An 8977-nucleotide genomic window follows, 5' to 3' on the forward strand; every position below is an offset into this window, starting at 1 on the left:
TTGACTTAAAAGGAATAATATAATATTTATGTGTCTCCCGGCCCCACCCCCATCCCAAATTCATGTGTTGAATTCCTAACCTCCAATGTGACTTTATTTGGAGATAGGGACTCAAAAAAAAGGTAATTAAGGTTAATGAGGTCATAAGTGTGGGGCCTTAATCCAAGAGGACTGCTGTCCTTATAAGAAGAGGGAGAGGGGCGCCTGGGTGGCTCAGTCGGTTAAGCGGCCGACTTCAGCTCAGGTCATGATCTCACGGTCCGTGAGTTCGAGCCCCGCGTCGGGCTCTGTGCTGACAGCTCAGAGCCTGGAGCCTGTTTCAGATTCTGTGTCTCCCTCTCTCTGACCCTCCCCCGTTCATGCTCTGTCTCTCTCTGTCTCAAAAATAAAATAAATAAACGTTAAAAAAAAATTAAAAAAAAAAAAAAAAGAAGAGGGAGAGACACTAGGGTGGTTCATGCACAGAGAAGAAGCCATTTGAGGACACTGGAAGAGGGTGGTGGTCTGCCAGCCAAGGAGAGAGAGGTCAGAGGAAAAATCAAACCCGCTGACACCTTGATCTTGGACTTCCAGCCTCCAGAAATGTGAGAAAATTTATTCCTCTTGTTGAAGGTACTCAATATGTGTGTGTGTGTGTGTGTGTGTGTGTGTGTGTGTGTTTATGGCAACTCTTGCAAACTAATACATTGATTGTGTTTCCTTTTTGCTGTGTGTTCTACAAAACTCAGAACCAAACATGAATTTCATATAAACCATACTGTTGTTTCTCATTGTTCACATGTTTTTGGCCTTTCTTTTGTGACACAGATTTTTTCTATTTAAATTTTATTAGCTTATTATTTGTTTTCATTGTTTACTGCCTGAAAGCCTTGCAGGACAGAACCAGGACAAAGAAATAAATAGCACTTTAAATGAATTCTTTGTCCTTATAAGTTCTTCTCCTCTTTTACAGGCTTACCTTCTCAGTGTCCTGTGCTGGTCCCTTTTCATTTTCTAGACCCTTTAATGTTGGAGTTCTGCAGGGCTCAAACTTAACTTTGTCCTGTGTAAACTGGCTCCCTGCAGGATCTCCGTCAGTCTCCGGAAACTTTAAGTACCAGCTATATATACATTCAGCCTAAACTGTTCCCCTGAACTCCTCACACAAATATCCAACTGTTTATTCAATATCTTCACCTGGATGTCTAACAGGCATCTCATATTTAATCTGTCCAAAGCCAAGCCAAGCTCCTAATTCTTCTCATCCCTTCCTAGGGTTTTGATAAACGCCGTCTTGGTCTTGTCCATACCAGTAAATAGCGACTCATCCTTCCAGTTGTCTAAACCTAAAACCTTGGAGTCAACTTTGACTTTCCTTTCTTTCATCTCCAATTTTAAGTTTCATCTGAACTGTTGACATTTTACTCATCATCGTCTGAAGTTTAGGATGTCCATCAACAAACAATAAATCAAGCCCTGATTTGATGCATTTATCAAATTTCCTGGTGTAAATATTCCCACCATGGCCAACCAGTTTCAGACTTCTAGAGTGCTGTTATTTATTTATTTATTTATTTATTTATTTGTTTATTTATTATTTTTTGATTTTTAAAAATGTTTTATTTATTTTTGAGAGAGAGAGGGACTAGCAGAGAGTGAACCTAATGTGGGGCTCCAACTCATGAAGTGAGATCGTGACCTGAGCCTGAGTCTGAGGCTCACCCAAGGGAGCCATCCAGACACCCCTACAGTGCTGTTATTTAAGATGGAGTTGGGAAGACACTACAGCAGTAGCACTCCCTTACATAGCATTTCTACCATTCAGATTCAGGAGGCATGCATAACCTCAAAAGCATGGATAATAATAAAATGTAGCCAAATAGTTAGGAAGTGATTAGTTTTAAATATTTATTACCTTTGTTTGTATGAAATTAATTTAATTTTAGGTTGATAGAATTTAATTTTTAGTGACGACTGTTTTACAACTGGCTTGCAAAATTCCTGGAAACTTAAATAATTGCTTTTGTGAGCTGGCAAGAGTGGGCTCTGGTACAATACTGGCAATTTTGCTTATCATCCTGTATCAAATGGCTATCCCTTCCAATCACTCTTTATCCTCCTTATCCTGCTATATTTTTCTCCATTAGTATTTAACACACACACACACATTTTTTTTTTTCTTGGCACTGAAACTTGAGGGATGTAAAATTTGCTTATTTTGTTCACTTCTGTATCCCCAGTGCTTAGAACAGGTCTTGCACAGCCCTTAGGTGCTTATGTATTGAAAGAATGGATGAGTTTATTAATATTTTGTTCAAAATGGATATTAGCTTGTTATGGAAAAAAGCAAAGAACTGGGAATCAGAATACTATTCTGTGCAGTCGCTGCATGCAACAGTTACTCTCACAACTTCCCTATGAGGGAAGTATTATTATTATTACCATTTTACAGATGAGGCAACAAGGCACAGCTTTGCCCAATGACAAATAGCAGATAAACAACACAGCCAGGATTCACACTCTGACATTTTGGTTCCAGAAACAACACAATAAAGAAAAAGGTTATTTTTTTTTAATTGTTGACAAATTTAAAAATGTACAGAAGTAGATGGAGTAGAATAATGAAATTCAAATATCCATCATCCAACTTTAATATTTATCAACTCATGGCCAATTTCTTTTCATCTATACTCCTTTTCCTGACTACATTATTTTGAAAGTAATCCAAATAATCATTTTATTAACATTTCCATGTTTATCTCTAAAAAATAAATACTAATCCACATTCTGGTTGGAAATTTTGTACTGTCCATTTTTGGCCTAGTGTTTGTGGGTGCTATTTAATTTTTTCTGAAATAAAATTTCCTCATCTGCAGAATGGATACACTATTTTTTCTCAGATTTTTTTTTGAATATTGATTAAAGCAATATATTCAAAACACTTCGTTCAACTACAAAACATTATATAAAGGTTGGGTTTTCAACTCCTATGTCATTACCCACATTGTGCTATTCACACACTTAAAGGCTCTACATCAAAGCCTAGGTTGGCTGAGTACAGACAAGCATGACCTGCTTTTTCCCAGCAATGTGGTTTCTCAAATAACATCATGCCTCATAAATACGCCAGAGTTCTTACAGAGAGTCAGCAGTTACATGGAATGTATCAGTCCCTACAAGACTGCAAAGCCTTAAGAGAAAACAATAAAGTATTACTTTTATATTATAATAAAGAAAAGCCGTTGAGCATCATAAATATTTACAAGAATCTATCACAACTTGCTTCCCAAATAAGAGTCTAAATGTATGTAACATTGTACAAGGGTGAGAGACAGAACAAAATGAGAGGCACACCTTCATGGAGCCTCAATTGTATTCCATCATAAATAACATAAAACATTCTTTTAAATAATAATCATATCAACATACACTTTTAGAGTTCTTAATATGTGTCCAGCACTGTTGTAAATGTTTTTGAATATTAGCTCATTTAACACTCACAACTCTATGAGGTAGATGCAATTATCTCCATCTGGCGGTTGGGGAAACAGAGGTACAATGAGGTTAAGAAATTTGTCAGTGTCAGAGAGCAAGTAGTGGGGAAGCCATCATTTAAATTCAGGTGTCTGCTTTAGAGCAGCTTCTGCTGCTGTGCTATTTCTCCTATCAAAAGAAAAAGGAGGGCTCACTTCAGCAGCACCTATACTAAAATTGGAACTACACAGAAGATTAGCATGAGCCCTGTGCAAGGATCACACGCAAATTCATGAAGCATTCCGTATTTTTCTGGATTGATGCCAAGTTCAGAGTATTTGTGGTAGTCATGCTCCGCTGTTAAGTTAGAATATTTGGGTGAGAGGTCATATATCATGGTTTACTAAATAAATGACTTTGGGTAAATAAAAAATAAAAAAAAAAAGAAGACGAAGCAGAAGAAAGAGAAAGGAAAAAAGAACCAATAAAGCAATGGCTTTCAAACATCTAGGTATTCAAGTACTCCCTTTGCAATTCTTATTCATAAAAAATATTCAGGAAATCAACACACTGGTCAGTTGCTTATATTTTCTTCTAAGACACACTTGAAAATAAATTCATATTTACTAAAATAAAAAGAAATACAGGTGACCCTTGAACAAGATGAAGGTTAGGGGCACCAGGCTCCATGCAGTTGAAAATCTGTGTATTACTTTGGACTCCCCAAAACTTAACTACTAATAATCTGCTGTTGACTGGACACCTTACTGATAATATAACCAGATTAACACATATTTTGTTTGGTCTGTATATGACATACTGTGTTCCTTTTTTAAAATATGTATTTTTTAATGTTTATTTTTTATTTTGGAGAGAGATAGAGAGACAGAGCGTGAACAGAGGAGGGACACGGAGAGAGGGAAACACAGAATCCAAAGCAGGCTCCAGGCTCTGAGCTGTCAGCACAGAGCCTGACATGGGGCTCAAACCCACGAACCATGAAATCATGACCTGAGCTGAAGTTGGATGCTTAACTGACTGAGCCACCCAGGTGCCCAACATACTGTATTCTTAACAATAAAATAAGCTAGAGAAAATAAAATGTTATTGAAAAAATCATAAGGAAGAGAAAATACATTTACAGTACTGTAAAAAATATGCATATAAGTGAGCTCATGCAGTTCAAACCTGTGTTGTTCAAGGGCCACCTGTATATTTACATGTACTTCATTCCAGATGATCTCATTTATCATGATCTTGGACGCATTGGATTATGGAATAGACTGCAGCAAAACTGAAACAAATCAGTAATTAAGGTGGCAAAATTTGAATTCATGGCAAGTGTGTTGTGTAGAGTTGGGCCTTCTGGGCACATTATTCTGCTGTCAGAAATGTGTGTAAGAAGTGTGAAATAAGCTGATTAGGGACTGAGGCTTAGAAAACAAAAAACAGGGGCACCTGGGTTTCTCAGTCAATTAAGTGTCTGATTTCGGCTCAGGTCATGATCTCATGGTTTGTGAGTTCTAGCCCCACGTCGGGCTCTGTGCTGACAGCTCAGAGCCTGGAGCCTGTTTCAGATTCTATGTCTTTCTCTCTCTCTCTCTCTCTCTCTCTCTCCCCACCCCTCCCCCCACTCCCACTCTGTCTCTCAAAATGAATAAATGTTAAAAAAATTAAAAAAAAAACCGAAAGACAAAATCTAGGGATACATATCTGTAAACAGTGGATATTGGTCATGGGGTTTTTCAGGAGTTCTTATTTCCTGACACTAGGGATACACCCTGAATAACAGTCCTTGTTCTCAAGTACCTCAGAGCCTACTGGGCAAGACAGATCTGTAGATATTTTAGAGCAACGTGATATGGAGTTCGAGAGGGATTTGCAAAGATAGTAAGTTTGTAGGGTAAGAAGTGTTCCTGTTCTGTCTGGGAGAATAAGAAGTGGCTTATTTATGACTTTTAGAGAAAATGTGGAAGAAAGAGAAAGACTTTGAATCTTGCAGAAGGGTAAGAAGGGAAAAGCCTAACAGTGCCATTAGTCAATCGCACGGAGGAAAAAAAAAATTGCAGCTAAGGGATCTATGCCAATACATGCAGAACATGTGTCCATGTTGAATCTTTTGTCTCCACAGCTCAAACTCCCTTGACTTTTACACTTAAGAATTGGAGGTGGAGCTAGAATTGTGTTTGCTTCAAGAGCCTATCATGTTTGGGCTTGTCTTATGACGAAGTGATGTGGGGCTACCAAGACTGCCTGACATTGAGACAGTATAATATCATGTTTAGGAAATAACATATTTGGAATACAAATCACTAGAAAGTAGAGAAGCCTGCATATTAATCTTTGGGGTTTTGGGGTCTGGAGACCAGATTTAATTCTGGGCTCTATCTCTTGCCAACTGTGACATGTGGGTAATTAATTTAATTTCTTGATGCCTTTGTGTTTTCATTTGTAAAACTGGTGGCACCACCAACTTGGGGGGTGGTTATAAAGATTAAATTAGATCATGTGTATGTAGAACACATTCTGGCAACAAAGAACTTCATGGAAAATAACTTGTTATGTGGGAAAAGTTACCACTGTTGGTTAGATTATGTGTGGGTTGGGAATGGCCAGCCAATGTTTTGAGGGAGGAATTATCCTCTAGTTTAGGTTCTTGGAATTCAGGTTTAAATTCCAGGATGAGGGAGTACAAATGGAGGACAAGTGGAAGTCAAAAAAGCAGAGGTATCTATACTTCCTGATGGCAGTGGCAGTGGTGCCAGTAGCTATAGAAGTTCAAGCTCCATTGGGGAACACTTGGCCCCTTCAATACCAGGCATTCAGTGTAAACTTCAGTGGGCTGCAGTAGTGTGCATGCTTTTGTGTTGGACAGTAGAGACCCCCTCAGTAAACCCCATTCTGGCTACTGCATTGGATGTCAAGGGCGACAGGAGACATCACTTCAGTAAGCTAGAACAGAAGAGTACAGCCAATACAATATTCAGAAGAACACATTCTTAATTTTTTTGGTGGCTCAGTTTTCCCCAGAGCATGCTAGGACAGAACCAGAAAAATCCTGATGCTTGATTACCATTGTGATTATTTTTTTCCCTTGGGCTGGTGTGTTCCGGGAAACATAGTTTCCACTTAAGTAATAGTGGAAAGGAAGGAAGTAAGAAGATTTCTCCTAATAATAGAAATGAACAAGAAAGTGGCAAATAATATTCAGTATAGGCAAGGGTAATGGTTAGCATCCAGTAATGAGTAATACAAAGTATGATTTTAAGGTAAAGGATTCTGAGATATCAATTTGAATTCAAGGGTAGATTTTCAAGTAATCATTCAATGTGTTCATTTAATATAAGGCAAGTGAAATATTGGGAAGTTAGGGAAGTTATTATAATGAGAAAATAAAGCATAGTTTTCTTTTATTCAAAAAACCATGGTGTGTTTTTTTGGCAACATACTCAAGGAAGACAATAGAGCTAAAAATAAATAAAGGTCGGTGGGAGAAGGAAATGAAAATTAGAGAATGGAAACCTTCCACGTAGAAGCAGATTTGAAAGACTGGAGTCTAATGTGGAAAAGACCCAAAGACCCAGGAGATAGAATCAAAGTCTATTGCACAATAAAGGGTGTGGATGGGGAGAGTGCGGACTTGGTCATCAAATCCCTAAAATTCCAGCATTATTAGATAATCACTAAAGCTTCAAACAATTTAATTTAGGACAAATAAAGGGAAAATCTATTTTAAAAAGTGAGTACTATACATATAGAATTTATCCTGAACAGGTTGAAAACTTAAATATAAAATTTAAAATTTAGAAGAGCATGAAAATCAATTTGTAATGAACTTTAGTAAACATTTAGGCAGCTTGGTGTTTTTCAAATCTTTCTATATTAACACACGGGGAACAATTAATATGGTCTCTGTCTACAGACAGAATTGGGGTACTTGGTTGAATGGCATTGTTTCCATCTTTTGAGAAAATTAAAGTGGTTTGACACTTTACAGTCTCCTAAGTCAGTAGCTGAGTTAAGAATATAAACCCTGTTATCTGACTTCCATTTTAGGATGACTTAGGGAATAGTGCCTATAATTCATGAGAACACTATTGATATTTTGAATTATAATTGTTAACAATATTAACAACAAGAGATATATATATTTTTAGGTAAAATCACCATCTTATGTAAAGCACTTCATTCTTTGGCAAATCATAAGCCTCTTAGTCTGAGAGCAACTTGCTAAATAATTCTTAATATAATATTTTAGTCTGTGAATAAACAGAGGGCATCACATATAATTATTGCTCTGGTATGAACTTTACATAATAGTAACAAAGAACCTGAGCCTAATTAGTCTCTTCCAGTAAAAGTATTTGAGAAATTTTCCATTGCCCAATACCTTCCCATAATGGAAAATACACTGCATGGGAGGTATGTGTAAATATTTGATTCGTGTTTTACTGATTTCAGTGTCACAACCTATCAATCATTAACACTTCAAAAAACATATACCTGGTTGGTTGTTTCCAAAGTACATTCTTTCTCTGAAGGATTTTTAGACTCTTAGAGAGGTCCCTGGTGAACACCCAGTCTAATTTTTAATGTCATGGGTGGTGAAAATGTGACCAAGAATGCTGAAATGACTTTCACAGAGTCCTCTACCCAACCTTAGCTCCTCCTAAGACCAAGGTCTTTAGGATCCCAACTCAGGGTTCTTCTTAAGATACTAAGAAGTATCTGAAAGAAGGTGTATAGAAATACAACAACATTGTCATAGTTATAGAAACTAAAGTGAAGAAATTTAGAAAATTATAGGCACTACCCTTTATTTCCAATGCTATTATAGTTGGTCACTTGATAAAATTAACTAATAGCCTCTATAGGAAGAAGTGTGAGAATATCAGCTTGACATTTTACTACTCTAACATAAATAAAAGTTTCCAACCTACTGCCTAGTTTATGGTCAGCATGTAAAAGTGTTAGTTAAATCTTATTGGACAACAATGGGCTAGGGCCTGATCTTGTGGCAAAATAACTTTTTCTTCCCTTCTCTGCTTGATAAAAGGGCCTCTACATATCAATTTCCAAACCCCTATTCCCTGGCTAGTGCCAGAGCTAATGGCCCACCATCATACTTTCAGTTTCTTAGGGGCAGAGGCAATGTGGCATGACAGATTGGAGCCCAAGCTCTAAGGAGCTCCTGCCAGATGAGGAGGTTCCACTGAGTTTGTCGGGCAATGTGGCATATTCCAGGGGGCCACTGCTCACAGTGTCACTCTCTTCTGAGGCATAAACTAGTAACTGAGATCCAGATGGTGTTATTCGTGGGATGCTTTGGCTTAGTTCCTTAAATAAAATAACCGTGGAAACTTCTAGTTTAGATCTTGGCCTTAAGTTTATTATCTGCCAATACATAATTAGTTAACTTAAACAGAAATTAGTTGCAGTGAGGAAAACTTACCACGATTTTTCCCCCAGAGCCGATTCAGGAGAACAAAAATGTTTTAAACCATGTTTTTATTTTCCTCATGCA

At 37.4% G+C, this 8977-nt stretch overlaps 1 non-coding gene across 1 annotated transcript; it reads left to right on the top strand.

The window, feature by feature from the left end:
• Nucleotides 1-3660: 3660 nt before the first annotated feature.
• Nucleotides 3661-3765, top strand: LOC128777861 (U6 spliceosomal RNA). Its single transcript, XR_008423178.1, has one exon. It is a non-coding gene; the product is annotated as a U6 spliceosomal RNA (small nuclear RNA).
• Nucleotides 3766-8977: the final 5212 nt, after the last annotated feature.

This window comes from Panthera pardus, unplaced genomic scaffold, assembly GCF_024362965.1.
Source record: "Panthera pardus isolate Hobbes unplaced genomic scaffold, ASM2436296v1 HiC_scaffold_17, whole genome shotgun sequence".
Lineage (NCBI taxonomy): Eukaryota > Metazoa > Chordata > Mammalia > Carnivora > Felidae > Panthera > Panthera pardus.